We start from the raw sequence: 22526 nt of genomic DNA, 5'->3' as shown, positions 1-22526 counted from the left end.
ACTGTAGTGGTCGACCGCACTGTTCACAGACAGTTTCTGTTTTTTACAGATTCTGGAATTTTGCGTATCTAACTTTGTAAAATCAATTAAAAATATTAAATAAATTCCAAAAATCATGAAATTTTGAGAGAATGTTCTATACATGTAGATAAACATGTTAGAGAAAGAATTTCTAAAATATCACTTCTCAGTTAAGAGAAATAAATGTTTGAACACAGATATACAGTTTCTGAAAAAACTGCTGAAAACTCGGTTTTGTAAATTCAATTAAAAATAACAAAACATCTCTAAAATTAGTAAAACTTGGGGAAATATTATTGGCTTTCTTGGTTTGATGATGCTTAACAAATAATTTACTTCTAATATTATTTATCTAGTGTTTGTATAATTCTATTTATTGTAGACAAACAACATGTTGGAGAATGGATGGAATAGAGCTTCAACGATCATATCCAATGGAGGTTGGCAAAATTGTGGAGTGAAGCCATACAATTCAAGTTGAAGATTCAAGTTCAAGCTTCATCTGTACGTTTACCAAGTTGAGCTATAATGGAGATCAAGATCAAGCTTGGATAATTTAGTTTAGGTGTTATATTATGTGTGTTAAGTACTTTAAGCTCAATATCATATACACACACATTTTATTGGTTTCTATATGTATATATATAGTTATATATATATGTACACATTTTGGATTTTGGTTTATCCACAAACAAAGTTTTTAGCAGCATATAAATAAATATTTATATTCATACATGTTTGTTTTTATGTGGATAAGTTGGTTTGGTTTAATTTCATAGATATGAAACAAATATATATTCATATTCATACTTATATGTTTCATATTCTATTTGTATTTATGAAAAATACTATATTCATTATTTATAGACTTTATAACAATAGTTTACATCTTTCTTCAAGTCTATAAAATCATTTTGTATTGTTTCAAAATATGGTTAAGCTAAAATGTCAAAACTCATATGTTTACATTTTTATGTTTTGGACTATTTTGCAAAATGATGATATTTCTTATTTGGGAAGTCCTTTTTGAAAACAAGTTTTTGTAGCATGTGTATTATCATGTCTACAATCATTTCCCAAAGTTTTATATTTTTTGGAATTTATTTGATATTTTTAAACAAGGTTTTAAAATCAGAAAATTAACTTTCAAACTGTTCTATTCATGTATCAGTTTGCGGTCGACCCCCACGGTCGACCGCACCTGAGTTTTTACCTGCGGAATCAAACAAAAACTTTCACGGTCAACCGCCACGGTCAACCGTCAGCTCGAATTTTCCCACGGTCGACCGCCAAAGTCTCTGGAAAATTCTCAGCTTCGAAAGTGGCTCGCGGTCGACCGTGAGATTTTCACGGTCAACCGCCGTTCACTCCAACGACTATTTTTGTACAGAATCTGATTTCCGATTCTGTGGGCTTTTTGGTCTTTTGTTTAGAGTTTTTGGCTGAGGTTTTTGGAGGCTATAAATACTCCATTGATCTCAGTTCTCTTGGCAATCCAAGAAATATTTTAACAAAGTTTTAACAAGGGTTTAAGTGTTGTTTAAGTTTGTTTAAGAAGCTTTTAAGCATTTGAGAGTTTTAGTTTGTGAAATCAATTTCACAAGAGCTTGAGGAGATCATCTATTGGTGTTTGGGCATCCAACTATTCTCTTAAACTCAATTCTAGCATTTTATAAGTTTGTTCTTAATTTCATAAGCTAGATTTCATATTGAGTTTATATTGTTTTATCTCTTTGTTCACACACAACCTATTGAGCTTATTGTATTTACATTCATAGTATAATTGGGTTGTGGGATTGTGTAACTTAGAGAGTGAGCTTATAATTCGTTCTCATCCATTATAGAGAACAAACACTTTGTATTGTGCTTAATTGTGAGATCATTTTGTAATACACTTATACACCGAGAGAAGTGTGTGGCGAGAGTCGGGGATCGTCCCAAGAGGAGTGGTGTTAGTTGACGAACCTAGGGAGAGGTTGTATCTGAGCACTTGAGGGAGACACGTCTAGTTCAACACTTGAGAGGGTGTAGAGTGGGATTACAAGAGTGTGTTAGTTGTAGAATTTTCGGTAAACTAGAAAATCGTATTGTGAGGTGTAAACGTTGTTCGGGTGAACGTAGAAAACCCGGTTGTGATAGTGGAGATCTCCTCGAGGTGAGGAGCGGAGACGTAGGTCATGGGGACCGAACTCCGTAATCATATCGTTTGTTTGTGATTGCATTGGCATACTTATTTTTATGTTCATATCTTATATCACCTTTGTATATTGCTTGTTGATTATATTGCCCACTATCTAGTTTAGATTATTTACCATTGTATTAATTATATATCCTTACATATATCTCATAGTATATCTTATTGCTAGGATATTGCTCTTTGTTCATATTGATTATTCTTGCTTGTAACATATTATATATCTCTTTTGCAAGAATAATTTGTCATTAATTTTAATTAGCATAAAATCAGATTAAATTAGCATAAGATCCTAATCACCCACCCTCTAGGGTCCAACAATTGCTATCAGAGCTTGGTGCTATTTGATTTAACGACTAATCGTCTTGAGTTAAAGATCTAAGTTATCTTATTTGTGCTAATCTAGTTATGATTATATTTATCTTACTTGCATATATTCACATATATATCATGAATATAAATATATTTCGTTTAGGCTATGATCCAAATATTGCTCCAAAATTTAGAAATTTCCCTTATGCTCAATGGTGCTCAGAATTTAAAATATTTATTGAATCTAGAAATATTGACTTATGGAAAGTTATTGATTGTGCTTATATTGTGCCCACATTGGAGAAATCCAAGTGGAGCAATCATGGTAAGAAAATGTTTTCAATGAACAAGCTTTTTTAGAATTTTTGCTTATTGCTTTTGACTCATCATTTTCTAACAAATTTGTTCATTTTGATAGTGCTTACAAACTTTGGAAATTCATTGAAGTATATCTAGGGGACTTGGAGGTAATCCGACAAGCTTTGGAGGATTCTTCTTCAAATTCATATAGAGCATCATGCACACGGCCACAAGAGGATAACTCTTGTATAGTAAGCGATTCCGATTCCGATAATGACTTATCTATTGATGAACTCACTTGTGCATATGAGAAATTATCTCATGCCTATACTAAATTGCAAAGTAATTTTATTAATCTTAAAAGCAAGCATGTAGATTTGAAATCCGATCATAAGTCGCTAGCTTCCAAACTTGATATTGTTGTTAAAGAGAATGCTATTTTGAAAGAAAGCAATGAGTTATTAAGTTTGGAAAATAATAACATGTCTTTATCTATTACTAGCTTAACTCATGCTAATAATGATGCTATGATAGAAGTAGAAACTATTATAAATGAGTTTAATTCATTTATAAATGGTCATGTTTTATCTACTTCTATTTCCAATGCTTGTATGCACAATGATGAGTTGAATCATGTGAAAACCGCATATCTTGTTTTGATTCAACATTAAACACATGCATTGATAATCATAAGAAACTTATGGACAAGTGTGCTAATTCTAGTGCTATAACTTATAAATCACCTACACACTATGCACACTTGTATAGTAAAGTTTACAAGTGCTCTATATGTGGTCGTAAATGCCATTTAGCTAAATTTTGCTATGATGCACACAAATATAAAAATGTCAATGCTTCTTGTGCATCTTATCAAGTCTCTTCATCACATGTACACACACATACACCTATTGTTCATCATAAGCATGCCCATGTGTATCATTGTGATCTTTGTGGTTGTTTTGGCCATTTGACAAAGTTTTGCTTTGATATGAAAAAGAATTCTAGTTTGCCAAATGTTTTTCGTAGACCACATGTATTTAAGTGTGATATTTGTGGTAGATTTGACCATTTGGTGAAGTTTTGTTATGATTTGAAAAAAATATTCAAACTTGCCAAATTTCTCAAGTAAACCACCTTTGTTTAAAGATGTTTCTCATTTGCGATATAATTTAAAAAAAATCTTTATTTGCAAATGATTCCCGTGCATGCCCACTTAGTCAACACAAATAATTTAAACCTCTTCATTGCACCTATTGCAATCGGAAAGATCATGTGTATAATTTTTGTTTTGACCGTGCTAGTGCACCATATGTGCCCAAACGGGTTCATAACCCTAGGGCTTTGAGCTTAAATAATAGGGGTCATGTCCCTAACCAATCCGGCACCAAGAATGCTTGGGTGCCAAAATAATTTTTCTTAAACCAAGAATTTTAGTGTTTTTATTTTTTTTGTTTTGAAAAATTATACTTTAAACTTTTGAACATGAAAACAATTTTTTTTTCATTGATCAAATTCTTTTGTTTTCATGATTATTAGTATTGATTTTGATGAGAGGTTTGTGTTTATATAACCCTCCGGGTTTATTGGGTGTTTATTCCCAAATCATGTTTACCGGATGCTAGAATGATTATATGAGTTGGAATAAGCTTAAGAGCTTGATATATTGTTGTCTCTCTTGAAATTCTTTTATCAAAGATTTAGTTTTAAATTATTGCTTTGAATTCATTATATTTCACTTATATGATGATATTTATGTGTTTGTGCTTATGGATCATCTATTCGTGCCTTATAATGTATTCCATATGTGGTTTGATCAAATCCCACAAAGAAAATTCTCTTGATTGATCAAACATCATTTTTGGATTTAAACTTTGATTTATGATTTCTTTTGGTTGATTTGTTTTCATTTGAAAACTTTTTGCATGATTCTCATGTTCCTTCTCTTTTGATTTCATAAATCTACTCTTATACATGGTTTTACGTTCTTTGATATGGGACACTATGTCCATCTTGATATATTCATATGTGTTCTCATTGTTTTTTGTATGTGAGTTGTGTTTAGCATGTTTCTTGCTTGCTCACATATGTATGCCTTAGCATTTATTGTATATATTCCATAAGGCATTTTGATAGGGGGAGCAATCCCTATATCTTTCTATGTGTTATACTCACCCATGCATATTGATAGGGGGAGCTTTCGCTCTCTTCATCCTTTTGTCCCCTTTTTGATGTTGTCAACGGGAGAGAAATATTGTGAGTATATTCTTTCTTATTTATATGCATGTGAATTATAATTTATATATTCATTTTCTTTCATGCATATATCCTTTTTGTAAATTGTTTGTCATTATCAAAAAGGGGGAGATTGTTGGCCTTCTTGTTTTGATAATGATTAACAAACAATTTACTTCTAATGTTGTTTGTCTAGTGTTTGTATAATTCTATTTATTGTAGACAAACAGTTGTTTGTCTAGTGTTTGTATAATTCTATTTATTGTAGACAAACAACATATTGGAGGATGGATGGAATAGAGCTTCAACGATCATATCCAATGGAGGTTGGCAGAATTGTGGAGTGAAGCCATACAATTCAACTTGAATATCTAAGTTCAAACTTCATCCGCAAGTTTACCAAGTTGAGCTACAATGAAGATCAAGATCAATCTTGGGTAATTTAGTTTAGGTGTTATATTATGCGTGTTAAGTACTTTAAGCTCAATATCATATACACACATTTTATTAGTTTCTATGTATATATATATATAGTTATATATATATGTACACATTTTGGATTTTGGTTTATCCACAAACAAAGTTTTTAGCATATAAATAAATATTTATATTCATACATGTTTGTTTTTATGTGGATAAGTTGGTTTGGTTTAATTTCATAGATATGAAACAAATATATATTCATATTCATACTCATATGTTTCATATTCTATTTGTATTTGTGAAAATACTATATTCATTGTTTATAGACTTCATAACAATAGTTTACATCTTTCTTCAAATCTATAAAATCATTTTGTATTGTTTCAAAATATGGTTAAGCTAAAATGTCAAAACCCATATGTTTACATTTTTATGTTTTGGACTATTTTGCAAAATGATGATATTTCTTATTTGGGAAGTCCTTTTTGAAAACCAGTTTTTGTAGCATGTGTATTATCATGTCTATAATTATTTTCCAAAGTTTTATATTTTTTGGAATTTATTTGATATTTTTAAATAGGGTTTTAAAATTAAAAAATCAACTTTCAAACTGTCCTGTTCATGTATCAATTTGCGGTCGACCGCCACAGTCGACCGCACCTGAGTTTTTACCTACGGAGTCAAACAGAAACTTTTACGGTTGACTGCCACGGTCGACCATCAGCTCGAATTTTTCCACACGGTCGACCGTGAGATTTTCACGGTCGACAGCGAGATTTTCACGGTCGACCGCCGTTCACTCCAACGGCTATTTTTGTACAGAATCTGATTTCTAATTTTGTGGGCTTTTTGGTCTTTTGTTTGGAGTTTTTGGCTGAGATTTTGGGAGGCTATAAATACCCTATTGATCTCAGTTCTCTTGACAATCCAAGAAATATTTTAACAAAGTTTTAACAAGCGTTTAAGTGTTGTTTAAGTTTGTTTAAGAAGCTTTTAAGCATTTGAGAGTTTGAGTTTGAGAAATCAATTTCACAAGATCTTGAGGAGATCATCTATTGGTGTTTTAGCATCTAACTCTTCTCCTTCCACTCTTGATCTATTGAGAAGTTTTCTAAACTCAATCTAGCTTTATATTTTATATTGTTTGATTATCATTTTATTAAGCTAGTGTTCATATTGAGTTTAGTTGATTTTATTTTCTCTTTGTTTACACACACACAACCATTGAGCTTATTGTATTTACATTCATAGTATAATTGGGTTGTGGGATTGTGTAACTTAGAGAGTGAGCTTATAATTCGTTCTCATTCATTATAGAGAACAAACACTTTGTATTGTGCTTAATTGTGAGATCACTTTGTAATACACTTGTACACTAAGAGAAGTGTGTGGCGAGAGTCGGGGATCGTCCCAAGAGGAGTGGCATCGGTTGACGAACCTAGGGAGAGGTTGTATTCGAGTACTTGAGGGAGACACGTCTAGTTCAATACTTGAGAGGGTGTAGAGTGGGATTACAAGAGTGTGTTAGTTGTAGAGTTTTCGGTAAACTAGAAAACCGTATTGTGAGGTGTAAACGTTGTTTGGGTAAACATAGAAAACTCGGTTGTGATAGTGGAGATCTCCTCGAGGTGAGGAGCGGAGACGTAGGTCATGGGGACCGAACTCCATATTCATATCGTTTGTTTGTGATTGCATTGGCGCACTTATTTTTATGTTCATATCTTATATCGCCTTTGTATATTACTTGTTGATTATATTACCCACTATCTAGTTTAGATTGTTTACCCTTGTGTTAATTATATATCCTTGCATATATCTCATAGTATATTTCATTACTAGGATATTGCTCTTTGTTCATATTGATTATTCTTGCTTGTAACATATTATATCTCTCTCTTGCAAGAATAATTTGTCATTAATTTTAATTGGCATAAAATCGGATTAGATTAGCATAAGACCCTAATCACCCCCCTTTAGGGTCTAACAAATATTTGTATATATGATGATAAACATGTAAACGAAGAAAATTTTCAAATCGCATTTCCTAATTTTGAAAACGCATCTGTTTTGCAAAAACATGCACGAACATTTGCACGAACATGAGCTTATTAAAAACTTGATTTTTGTAAATTTAAATAAACATAACAAATTAATTCCAAAATTGATAAAACTTTGGGAACCATTTATAAACATGAAATTGAACATGTTAGAAATAGAATTTCTCAAATTTAATTTTCCATTTGCGAAAACTCATGTATTTTGCAAGTGTGTCCAAAACATGAAAATGTGATATACACGAAATTTGATGTTTTGACATAAACAATGTTTTAAAACCCTATGAAATGATTTTATAGACTTAATGAAATATGTATATAATGATTGTTAAATCCATAAACCAAAACTTGTGTATATATATAACTATATATATAAAAACCAAATGTGTGTGTATATATAATTGAGCTTAAAGTACTAACACACATAATATAAAACCTAAACTAAATATACCCAAGCTTGATTGATCTTAGATGTAGCTCAACTTGGTACACCTACGGATGAAACTAAAACTTGGATCTTCAATTTGAATTGCATAGGCTTCACTCCATAATTTCGCCAACCTCCATTTGATATGATCGTGAATGCTCAATTCCATCCATCCTCCAACTTGTTGTTTGTCTACAATAAATAAGAAAACATAAATACTAGACAAACAACATTAGTGGTAAATTGTTTGTTAAACATCATCAAAACAAAGAGGCCAATAATCTCCCCCTTTTTTATGATGACAAACAATTTATAAGAATGATATATGCATGAAAGGAAATGAATATACAAAGTATAATATATCATGCATATAAACAAAAAGAATATACTCACAAATAAGCATGAGTGAGTATAAAACAAGTATAGTGATTGCTCCCCCTATTAAAATGCATTATGGAAAATATACAATAAAGATCAAGACAAATATATGTGAGCAAGCATAGAAAAAAAATATGCTAAACACCACTCAAAAAATATATATAATGAGGACATATAATGATATGTTATTATAAAGTTAGTATCTCATTATACTAACATAAAAACCATGTATAAGAATAGATTTATGAAATCAAAAGAAGAGGAACATGAGAATCATAAAAAAAGTTTTCAAATAAAAATAAATCAACCAAAAGAAATCATAAATCAAAGTTTAAATCCAAAAACGATGTTTGATCAATAAAGAGAACTTTCTTTGTAGGACTTGATCAAACCACTCATAGAATACATTATAAAGCATATATGAAATTTGAATCATCTATTTGTGCTATATAATGAATTCAAAAAAACAAATCAAAACAAAATTTTCATAGTTCAAAAATAAGATTACAAAACATACAAGAATCATGAACTATGGACTAAAAATCATCTTTAAGAGTATAAAATCAAACCATCATTGATTTTCACAAATGAGAGGCAACCATATCAAGCTCTTGAGCTTGTTTCAACCCATATAAATATTTTAGTATCCGGTAAATAAGATTTGGGAATAAACACCCAATAAATCCGAAGGGTTATATAAATACAAACCTCTCATAAAAAAACCAATAATTATGAAAACAAAAGAATTTGACCAATAAAAAGAATTATTTTCATGTTCAAAAGTTTAAAGTATAATTTTTCAAAACCAAGAAAAGGAAAAATAAAAACACTAAAATACTTGGTTTAAAAATCAATTTTATTTTGGTACCCAATAATTCTTGGTATCAAGAGGTTTAGGGACATGACCCATATCATTTAAGCTCAAAGCCCCAGGGTTATGAACCTGTTTGGGCGCATGTGGTGCATTGTAGGCTTTCTAAAAATCACAACAGATAGCTTATCCCCATCAAACACCGATGATGGAAGTTACAATTTGACGGCTTCCAGAAGGCTATAATTTAAAGACTTTCATGTAAATCGATGAAGGTTACAATCTGACGATCTTCACAACAACTGATGAAAGCTCTAATCAACAGCCTTCACAATCAACATCGGGAGTTACAATCTGACGACTCTCACATATCAAAGAGCTAAAGCAAAGATTACAAAATAATGATCTTTGCGACGCTCTGACAGAAAGAGACTACAAATCGACGGTCTCTTCAAACCAAGACGCGGAAGTCCTCCCTGCGTATCAGCATCAAGACACAGTGTTTTTAGCCGTTGACGCAACTCAAGCTCGGCCACTAATGCAACGCAAACGTAGCTCCAAATGCAGCTCAGATCCAGCCACCAACGCACCTCATGTTCGGCTGCGAACGCAGCCTCCGAAAGCTACCAACGCAGCTTCCATCCGCTGCCAAACGCAGCTTCCATCCGCTGCCAAACGTAGCTTCTAAGCTACCAAATGCAGCTTCCAATAAGATGCCAACGTAGCTTCCAAATGCTACAAACGCAGCTTCCAGACGCTGCAAACGAGCTTCCAGACATTGCGTTTGAACGCAGAATTCATGCCAGAACGCGGATTTTATGTTTGACTTATTCAAACACAAGCTGAACGGTTTCAAAACCGTTTCCCACGATCTGAGGGGATCACAACTCCACTCAGGAGTGATTTAAGGGGTGGTTACATCCTATTAGCCCCACTCAGGAGCGAATTAAGGGGGCGGTTACACCCCTTAATCCCCTATAAATAACTGAAAAATCAGTTTAGAGAGGTTGGCTTTCGGATCCTGCTCTTGGGCAGCATAGAAGAGATCCTTGGCTTGTCTAACCAATTACGGTTAAGATCAATCAACTCATCAAGAGTTCTAAAACTTGCTTTGCAAGTTCTCCACAATGTCAAATCGTGAGGAGAAGACCACGTTCTAGTGAATCAAGACGTTCGGATCGTCAACGGAGAGCAAACTCGACGCGAGCATTCGAGGGAGGCACTCCATCGTCACCGTGAAGAACCTAGAATTAAACAAAGGGGAGAATCAAATTCATTCTCCTCTCTTTTGTAATCAGGAAATCCAATTGTAACTGAGATTTAAGGAATACAAATCAGGAAATCCAATTGTAACTGAGATTAAAGGAATACAAATCAATTTTCTTTTACTGTAAATTTTTCCACAAACAAAAGATGGCGACTCCGCTGGGGAAAGGCTTCTTTGATGAAGAAGTGGTGGCGCAATCCGACGTTCATCTCATTGGAACAACCGTCGAAACTCTTGTTGTTGAGTTTGATCAAGCCAAGTTTGAGGAGGCTCTCTCATCCGGATCCCTTAGCCCCAAGGCTATGCGCAAGATCCGCAAAGTCTTCAAGGAGACTAAAGCTCCGGTTATGACCGACTCGCTGAAGGACTGTCTCCCTTGGGGGTTGCACTGTTCATACAGTCCCCTCTCTGAAGGAGAAGACTTAGCTTCGGCACAACTCCAAAACAGCCGATCCTCCAATCAACGCGAGCTCCACGTTTGTGAGCCTCAACACGAGCTCTGCATAAGCCAAGCTAAACGCAACCCTCAGGGGTGCGTTTCACCAGCAAAACCTGGAGCTCAGGCATGCGTTCGGGTGACGAAATCCAATACAAAACCTTCTAGCACAAATGAGGGTTGTCGAATGCCGTTCCTGGAGACAACTAATATCTCAAGGCGAACAGGCTCAAAAAATAATTGTCAGGATCAAAGCTGAAGAACAAAGTAGGCAAGATCCATCTGAGCAATCGGACCAAGCTCAATCTTCTCAGTCAGAAGGGGAAGATACTACAGCTACTGAAGCTAATCCTCTTTAGTAGGATGGCGGGTCCACCAAAACTATTACGTTAATGATCACCTCTGATAGTCTATTTTCTCCAAATTTCCCCACCAATCCTCTTCAATAGGATGGTGGGTCAACCAAAACTATCACGTTAATGATTACCTTTGATAGTCCATTCCCTCCAAATTCCCCCACCAATCCTCTTCAATAGGATGATGGGTCCACCAAAACTATCACGTTAATGATTACCTCTGATAGTCTATTTTTTCCAAATTCCCCCACTAATCCTCTTCAATAGGATGATGAGTCCACCAAAACTATCAAGTTAACAGTTACCCCTGATAGTCCATTCCCTCCAAATTCTCCTGCCAGTCCTCTTCAATGGGATGGCGGGTCCACAAAAACTATCACGTTAACAGTTACCTCTGATAGTCTATCAACTTGCCAATCTTCTTAAATAGGATGGCAGGTCCACAAAACTATCACGTTAACATTTACCTCTGATAGTCTATCAACTTGCTAATCCTCTTCAAGTAGGATGACAGATCCACAAAAATTATCACGTTAACAGTTACCTTTGATAGTCCATCAACTTGCCAATCTTCTTTAATAGGATGACAGGTCCACAAAACTATCACAGTTATCTCTGATAGTCAAACTCATCAGATAATGGCCTACCAAGTGATGTGTCTCTATTCCGACTTCATGGATAGTGCCCCACTAGGCGATGTGCCTTGTCTACCTCTTTTTAGTCCCCTGTTAAGTCTTAATCAAGACTGGGGGTTAGTTACTTAGAATCTGTTGGATTAAGAGTAACAAATCTTTCACATCGTCGAGTGAACATTACACTTCTGACGATCATCACCCCCACAGAGTATGAATGCAGCTTGCATCACTCGTAATTTGTCACGTTAACAATACACCTCTGACAATCAACTTATCAATCCTTTTCAATAGGATGATAGGTCCTCAAAATTACTCAAATCGTAATCTTCCCTAGCAAGACACTAAGTCTTCAAAATCTTAGTATCAAAATTCATCGCTTCTGATGATAAACTCACTTAGAAATTTTCCCCAGCGAGACGCTAGTCCCCAAAATCTTGTTCAAATCATAGTACACAAATCCTGTCACGTTAACACTAAACCTCTGACAAATCAACTTATTAATCCTCTTCAATAGGATGATAAGTCCACAAAGTTGCTCCAATCGCAACACAAATCCTATCATGTTAACACTAAACCTCTGACAAAACCCACTTATCAATCCTCGACAATAGGATAATAAGTCCACAAAGTTGCTCCAATCGCAACACAATCTTGTCACGTTAACATCATACCTCTGACAACCCACTTATCAATCCTCGTCAATAGGATGATAAGTCCACAAAGTTGTTCTCATCGCAATATAAATTTCTGTCATGTTAATATTAAACCTCTGACAAAACCCACTTATCAATCCTCGTCAATAGGATGATAAGTCCATAAAGTTGCTCCAATCGCAACACAAATCCTGTCACGTTAACACTAAACCTCTGACAAAACTCACTTATCAATCCTCGTCAATAGGATGATAAGTCCACAAAGTTGCTCCCATCGCAACACAATCTTGTCACGTTAATATCATACCTCTGAAAACCCACTTATCAATCCTCGTCAATAGGATGATAAGTCCACAAAGTTATTCTCATCGCAACATAAATTTCTGTCATGTTAATATTAAACCTCTGACAAAACCCACTTATCAATCCTCGTCAATAGGATGATAAGTCCACAAAGTTGCTCCAATAGCAACACAAATCCTGTCACGTTAACACTAAACCTCTGACAAAACCCACTTATCAATCCTCGTCGATAAGATGATAAGTCCACAAAGTTGCTCCCATCGCAACACAATATTGTCACGTTAACATCATACCTCTGACAACCCACATATCAATCCTCGTCAATAGGATGATAAGTCCACAAAGTTGTTCTCATTGCAACATAAATTTCTGTCATGTTAATATTAAACCTCTGACAAAACCCACTTATTAATCCTCGTCAATAGGATGATAAGTCCACAAAGTTGCTCCAATCGCAACACAAATCATGTCATGTTAACACTAAACCTCTGACAAAACCCACTTATCAATCCTCGTCAATAGGATAATAAGTCCATAAAGTTGCTCCTATCGCAACACAATCTTGTCACGTTAACATCATACCTCTGACAAAACCCACTTATCAATCCTCGTCAATAGGATGATAAGTCCACAAAGTTGCTCCAATCGCAACACAAAACCTGTCACGTTAATACTAAACCTCTGACAAAACCCACTTATCAATCCTCATCAATAGGATGATAAGTCTACAAAGTTACTCCCATCACAACACAATCTTGTCACGTTAACATCATACCTCTGACAACCCACTTATCAATCCTCCTCAATAGGACGATAAGTCCATAAATTTGCCCTGATCGCAACATTTTTTTGTCATGTTAACACTAAACCTCTGACAATTAACTTATCGTCTCTCTTCAATGGAACGATAGGTCCACAAAAATCCTGTCATGTTAATATCACACCTCTGACAATTAACTTATCAATCCTCTTCAATAGGATGATAAGTCTACAAAGTTGCTCCGATCGCAACACAAAAATACTGTCACGTTAATATCACACCTCTGACAATCCACTTATCAATCCTCTTCAATAGGATGATAAGTCCATAAAGTTGCTCCGATCGCAACACAAATTCCTGTCATGTTAATATCACACCTCTGACAATCAACTTATCAATCCTCATCAATAGGATGATAAGTCCACAAAGTTGCTCCGATCGCAACATTCTCTTGTCACGTTAACATCATACCTCTGACAACCCACTTATCAATCCTCTTCAATAGGATGATAAGTCCATAAAGGTCCTCCGATCGCAACATTCTCTTGTCACGTTAACATCATACCTCTGACAACCCACTTATCAATCCTTTTTAATAGGATGATAAGTCCACAAAGTTGCTCCGATCGCAACAAATTCTTATCACGTTAATCCCACACCACTAACAAAATCCACTTATTGACTCTCTCCAATAGAGCGATAGGTCCATAAAGTTACTCTGATCGCAATAAATTCCCGTCAAGTTAACATCACACCTCTGATGACCAAATCAACTTATCGACTCTCTTCAATAGAGCGATAGGTCCATAAAATACTGTTAGGTTAACATCACACCTCTAACAGTCAAACCCCCCAATGAACTTGTTAATCCTTTTTTAATAAAAATAGCAAGTTGTCATTATAAAATCCCCAGCGGATTAAATATTTTCTGAAATTATCCTAGTGATAACAAAGAAAATTTCTGAATTTCACTCTAAGTGAAAATTCATGCCAAGTTAATATTACACCTCTGACGTTTCTAACTTTCTTTCAGTGTTTTAAGTAACACTGGAAGAAATAACGACAAAGTCTACGTATTCAATATCGTAGCATGCCGTTATTAATAACGTCAAAATCCATGCTTTACACGCATGGGGGATTTTATCTCGATCCCTAATAAGAGATAAGTCTACGCCTAACATGCATGGCCGGTTAGTCTTTTGCCATGAAAAGAACATCAAAATCCATGTCTCACATGCATGGGGGACTTTATCTCAATCCCTAATTAGAGATAAGCCTACGCCTAACATGCGTCGCTGGTTAGTCTTTTTCCGTAAAAGTGACAAAGTCTATGTATTCAAAATCATAGCATCAAGTCTAAGAGGGTTCATTCTCTTAGTACAACATTACATGTGGAACGGACTTAGATGATCCATGTGCTAGCCCGACTCAAACGGTAGTCGGTAAAGGCTTATCAAATCCGTTGATGGCTGAGTGTTTACCAAAAATCCTATGAATGTTTGCGGGCCCATCAGCTGAATGGAGGTGAGTTGTGACGTGACGTTTGATAGCTTCTGCTCATGAGTAGCTTGTACCATTGCTATAGTTTCTATTTGAAGCTCATCATCACACAGGTCCTGCGTGGCAAATCCCTTCAACCAAGATGCCTTCGAAGCGAGTGCAGAGAACAACTTCTTTGTGACAATGAATCAACAGCTCTAAGATCAGAGTTGAGATCCAAAGTATTCCGAAAATTCGTCCTAGTCAACCGCGAACTTTAGAAAACTTTGGAGGGGTTCTGTAGGCTGTCTAAAAATCACAACAGATAGCTTATCCTCATCAAACACTGATGATGAAAGTTACAATTTGACGCCTTCCAGAAGGCTATAATTTAAAGACTTTCATGTAAATCGATGAAGGTTATAATCTGACAATCTTCACAACAACTGATGAAAGCTCTAATCAACAGCCTTCACAATCAACATCGGGAGTTACAATCTGACGACTCTCACATATCAAAGAGCTAAAGCAAAGATTACAAAATGACGATCTTTGCAACGCTCTGACAGAAAGAGACTACAAATCGACGGTCTCTTCAAACCAAGACCCGGAAGTTCTCCCTGCGTATCAGCATCAAGACACAGTGTTTTTAGCCGTTGACGCAACTCAAGCTCGGCCACTAACGCAGCGCAAACGCAGCTCCAAACGCTGTAAATGCAGCTCAGATCCAGCCGCCAATGCACCTTATGTTCGGCTGCGAACGCAGCCTCCGAAAGCTGCCAACGCGGCTTCCATCCGCTGCCAAACGCAACTTCCATCCGCTGTCAAACGCAGCTTATATCCGTTGCCAAACGTAGCTTCTAAGCTGCCAAATGCATCTTCCAACAAGATGCCAACGTAGCTTCCAAATGCTACAAACGCAGCTTCCAGACGCTGCAAATGAGCTTCTAGACGCTGCGTTTGAACGCAGAATTCATGCCAGAACGTGGATTTTGCGTTTGACTCGTTCAAACACAAGCTGAACGGTTTCAAAACAGTTTCCCACGATCTGAGGGGATCACAACTCCACTCAGGAGTGATTTAAGGGGTGGTTACATCCCATTAGCCCCACTCAGGAGCGAATTAAGGGGGCGGTTATACCCCTTAATCCCCTATAAATAATTAAAAAATCAGTTTAGAGAGGCTGGCTTTTGGATCCTGCTCTTGGGCAGTATAGAAGAGATCCTTGGCTTGTCTAACCAATTACGGTTAAGATCAATCAACTCATCAAGAGTTCTAAAACTTGCTTTTCAAGTTCTCCACAACGTCAAATCGTGAGGAGAAGACCACGTTCCAGTGAATCAAGACGTTCAGATCGTCAACGGAGAGCAAACTCGATGCGAGCATTCGAGGGAGACACTCCATCGTCACCGTGAAGAACCCAGAATTAAACAAAGGGGAGAATCAAATTTATTCTCCTCTCTTTTGTAATCAGGAAATCCAATTGTAACTGAGATTAAAGGAATACAAATCAATTTTCCTTCGTTTCTTTTACTGCAAATTTTTCCACACACATGCACTAACACGGTCAAAGCAATAATCACTCAAATGACCCTTCCGATTGTAATATGTGCAATGAAAGAGATCCATTTATTTTTGTGGACCATTAGCTCGTGCACGTGAATCATTTACAAATAAAGATTGTCTTTTAAAATTATTTTGCAAATGAAAAACATTCTTAAACAATGGTCTATTTGGAACATATTGCAACTTAGAAGCTTTTTGCATATCATAACAAAATTTTGCAAGATGTCCAAACCTACCACAAACTTCATATTTAAAAATATGTTGTCTACTAGAAGCATTTGACAAATGAGATTTCTTTTTCAAATCAAAACAATATTCGGCCAAATGACCAAAACGACCACAATGATCACACTTGAACACACTAGCATGCTTATGATAAACTTTGTGAGAGTGAGTATGTGAATGTGTAAGTGTACAAGATGAAGAAGCTACATGAGATGCACAATGAGCATTAGAATTCTTATGTTTGTGTGCATCATAGCAAAATTTAGCTAAATGATTTTTACGGCCGCAAATAGAGCACTTGTAAACTTTGCTATATATATGTGCATAATGAGTGGATGATTTTGACTTTGACTTGGTACATATATCCATAAGCTTCTTATGATTATTAATGCATATTTTCAAAGTTGAATCTAAAGATGAAATACATTTATTCACAAGATTCAAATCATCATCAGGCACATATGCATTTTTATTAGAAGTAGAACATAAATAGTCATTTATAAAAGAAGTAGTATCATTTTTTATGTTCTTAACTTCTAATATGACATTACTTTTGTCATGAGTCAAGTTAACAATATCCAATTTCAAATTATTATTTTCCAAATTTAACATATCATTGTTTCCTTTAAGAGCAGTATTTTCTTGAGTAATGATATTAAATTTGGAAGCTAACTTCTCATGATCAGATTTTAATGCATCATGCTTGCTTTGTAAATCAATAAAATTTTTATGCAACTTGTTATAGACATGCAATAATTTTTTACTAGTACAAGCAAGTTCATCACTAGATAAATCATTAATCGATTCGAACTCGCAAACCTTATTAGGGCTATCACCTAGTGGTCGTGTGCATGATGCTCTATATGAACTTGAAGCCGGATCCTCTAAAGCTTGTTGGATCGCCTCCAAGTTCCCTTGATGTGCTTCAATAAATTTCCATAAGGTGTAAGCACTATCAAAAGAACAAACTTGTTAGACATAGATGAATCAAAAGTATTTACCAAATATTCTAACAAAATCTTGTTCATAGTAAATAATCTTTTATCATTTTTACACCACTTGGATTTCTCCATAGTAAATAATCTTTTATCATTTTTACACCACTTGGATTTCTCCAAAGTGGGCACAATATAAGCATCATCTATAATTTCCATTTTTACACCACTTGGATTTCTCCAAAGTGGGCACAATATAAGCATCATCTATAATTTTTCATAAATTAAAATGTTTAGATCTAACAAATAGCTTAAATCTAACACACCATTGGGCATAGGAAAAATTATCTAAACAAGGAGCAACATTCATGGCATAAGCTAAACAAGGTGCACCATGCATATCCATAATGTATATATGTGCAAGCAAGATACAAAAATCTCAAAATTGGATTAGCATAAAAAGATAACTTGGATCTTTAACTCAAGGCGATTAGACCTTAAATCAAAGAGCACCAAGCTCTGATACCAATGGAAAGGGGGGGGGGGGTGATTAGGGTCTTATGCTAATCTAATCCGATTTTATGCTAATTAAAACTTATTACCCTAGTAAGTATAAAATATAACAAGATATGTGAGCTAGGATAAGTGATATAAACAAAGGGATATATCCTAGCATTAAGATATATGATGAAATACATGCAATGATATATAAATGACACAAGGGTAAACAATCTAAACTAGATAGTGGGCAATATAAACAATGCAAAAACACAATATGATCACAGAGTTCGGACCTTCAGTCCTACGTCTCCGCTCCCTACTCCCGGGGAGAAATCCATTATCACAACCGGGTTTTCTATGCTCACCCGAATAACATTTACACTATACAATATCGGTTTTTAATGATCATCGATCAACGTTCACAATCTCACAATGTGACTACACTCCACACCTCACAATACCGTTTTTCTAGCTAACCGAAAACTCTACAACACTTTTAATATAACAAATTTGTTCTCTAAAATAGATGAGAACTCAATGTAGGCTCACTCTCTAAGTCACACACTCCCACAACCTAATTATACAATGTATGCAAATACAATAAGCTCAATGGTTATGTGTGTAAACAAAGAGAAATAAAATCAAACTCAATTAAAGTCTAGCAAATATAAATATGACAATGTAAATGTAAACAAGCTAGATAATTGAGTTGAGAAAACTTTTCTAGAACAAGAGAGATGGAGATGTGAAGTGGAAAGCTCAAACCAAAGATGATCTCCTCTTCTTGTGAAACAGTCTTCACAAACTTGAAACTTTTAACCCACACTTAAACAAAACTTAAGCTCTTGTAAAAACTTGTTTAAAACATCATTTGATTGATGAAAGTAGTTATGGCAAAGGTATATATATAGGGTAGAAGAAAACAACCCAAAAAACCCCAAAACCCACTAAAAAAACAAAAATCAACAAGTTACCGTTACTGTGCAACAGTAACTTCGACGGTCGACCGTGGCGGTCGACCGCGAGAAGAAAAACAACAAAACAGCTCTCTGGACTATAGACGGTCGACTGTGGTGGTCGACCACACTGTAGCACGGTTGACTGTAGCGGTCGACCGCACTGTTCCTAGACAATTTCTGTTTTTGAAAGATTTTGGAATTTTGCGTATCTAACTTTGTAAAATCAATTAAAAATAGTAAATCAATTCCAAAAATCATGAAATTTTGAGAGAATGTTCTAGACATGTAGATAAATATGTTAAAGAAATAATTTCTGAAATATCACTTCCAGTTGAGAGAAATAAATGTTTGAACATAGATATACAGTTTCTAAAAAAAACTGTTGAAAACTCGGTTTTGTAAATTCAATTGAAAATAACAAAACAACTCCAAAATTAGTAAAACTTGGGGAAATGTTTGTATATATGATGATAAACATGTAAACAAAGAAATTTTTCAAATCGCATTTCCTAATTTTGAAAACACATCTGTTTTGCAAAAACATGCACGAACATGAGCTTATTAAAAACTTGATTTTGTAAATTCAAATAAACATAACAAACTAATTCCAAAATTGGTAAAAATTTGGAAAAAATTTATAAACATGAAATTGAACATGTTAGAAAGATAATTTCTCAAATTGAATTTCCCATTTGTGAAAACTCATGTATTTTGTAAGTGTGTCCAAAACATGAAAATGTGATATACATGAAATTTGATGTTTTGACATAAAAAATGTTTTAAAACCCTATGAAATAATTTTATAGACTTAATAAAATATGTATACAATGATTGTTAAATCCATAAAGCAAAACTTGTATATATATATTAACTATATATATATATAAACCAAATAAATGTGTGTATATATGATTGAGCTTAAAGTACTAACACGCATAATATAAAACCTAAACTAAATATACCCAAGCTTGATTGATCTTCGATGTAGCTCAACTTGGTACACCTGCGGATGAAGCTAGAACTTGGATCTTCAATTTGAATTGCATAGGCTTCACTCCATAATTCCGCCAACCTCCATTTGATATGATCGTGAATGCTCAATTCCATCCATCCTCCAACTTGTTGTTTGTCTACAATAAATAAGAAAACACAAATACTAGACAAACAATATTAGTGGTAAATTATTTGTTAAACATCATCAAAACAAAGAGGCCAATATGATTCACCTGAATTCTCCTCATAGAGGTTATTAAAGGTGGATGGGTCCTCTGGAGAAGCTGACAGTGGAGCAGGAGTGGTCCTGCGAAGCCTCGACGTGTCAGTGCATGAGCACTCCATCTCTTTTGACTTCTCGGCATCAAATAATAAAACCGAATATGGGGCTCTTCTTGTGGGCCTCCGATCGGCACAAACACTAAAAGCAGAACGCCTCTACATTTTGGCCGACTAGTAGTTGGTCGTCCATCAGGTCAATAGATAATATGCAGCTAAAGATTCGAGGATGGCCTTATATCTCAAAGTTGCTAAGGATCTTCTGCCCAGGCTTTTGGACTTCAAGATAGCTCAAGTCCCCCGTTCTCTTAACGCCCGGGCGGATGCCCTCTCCAAACTCGGGTTGACAAGCTCAAGGACTAGCTCAGGGCCTGTCTACACCGACACCCTCGAGCGACCCAGTATCTCCAAGTCCCTAGAGACCATCATGGAGACCGAGATGCCTATCATGCCTTGTTGTATGGATCCTATTGTTCTCTATCTAACATAGGGCACCTTACCTGAAGATCTTACTGAAGCCAGACGTTTCTAAAGGAACTCTCACCGCTATCTCATGATTGATGGATAGATTTATCGAATGTGTCACGCCCCGCTTCCCAAAATACACGGGAATCGGGACGCGAGCAAGCCCGCGACGTATTAGACTGAGAAGAGATAAGTGCTAGACCCCGTCTTCTCAATCTAATACGCTAAGCGTCTGGAAATAAGTACAATACGAAGTCACAGGTCCCCAATCACACATAGCAAGAATATAAAGACAACCCAGAATAAGAAATAAACATATCATCAATGGTAAATCATCCCAGACATAAAAATATGGGTCAAACGTACCCTTATACATATCTGAACAAATGAGTGCTGGAGAAATGTAAAATACAATGACCAAGCAGAAAAGAAATGCTACAAAAGTAAACTGAGATCATCGAACAACAAGAGGGAATAACTAAACTTCGGCTTCTTCTTCTGCTTCATCTACAAGGCACTCCTGCTGAGAATCTTCTGGCTCCTGTTGAACTTGTTCTTCTCCTAAGTCTGACGTACACCAGAGAAAATAGGTGTACGTCAGGTGCATGACGCACGGCAAGACCCGACCCCACAAGGAAAATAGAACGACCGAAAACACAAGCGGAAAACGATACGAAAACCGAAATAACAAAAGAACGTGCAACTGGTAATCTAACAAAATCAACATGCAATCCACATGATAATCATAAGAATCCGTAAATCATTCAGGTAACAAAAACATGCAGCTAGCGATCAGAACAATCATCCAAGCAACAAGGTCATACAATAGATGGAATTAATACTTAAAAATCTACAACAGGAGACGTAGTACGTCGAGCGAAATAATCCAAACAAGGAAACCCTCATGTATATACCATATGTCTCAAATTGTAGATAATTAAATATTGACCCCGATCTATGTATGAAAAGAAACACAACTGGACTACCTCTCACAAGAATTCATACCTAGCCAAGAATCTAAGTCATGTAAATAATCATCCTATAACAGGTCACTGGTTCACATCTCACATAGAGTCAAGGTTCATCATCCGATCACTGCTCCTCAGACTCACCCCAGTGCGAAACGATTCACTGGTGCGAGCCTGGAAATAATCAACAATCACAATATCACATCACCTCAGACCCACCCCAGCGCGAAACGATTCACTGGTGCGAGCCTGGAAATAAACAACAACTTATCCGATAACATGAACCAAGACTTTCCCATCCCAAGTCCAAGTCAACAACTCATATCTCACGGGTCACTATGGTCAAGCAATACTTGCGATTTTCAACTATAACAATGTATAAATGCAATGAATACTATGTAACAGTGTCATGAATCATTAACAGGAAACGTGAACAACTACTAATAACAGTGCAAGATGGAACTACAACTATCAAATAATTATACATGAAATGTCGTAATTTCTAATCGTCATGATCATAAATTGATTAATTCCAAAAATAATCTTTTCCAAAATAGATTCCTTTAAAAATAATCCCTTTTCCAAAAATAATTC

The sequence above is a fragment of the Asparagus officinalis genome, chromosome 1 (assembly GCF_001876935.1).
Source record: "Asparagus officinalis chromosome 1, Aspof.V1, whole genome shotgun sequence".
In the NCBI taxonomy this organism is placed as follows: Eukaryota; Viridiplantae; Streptophyta; class Magnoliopsida; order Asparagales; family Asparagaceae; genus Asparagus; species Asparagus officinalis.
Note: the sequence above shows the minus strand (reverse complement) of the source record.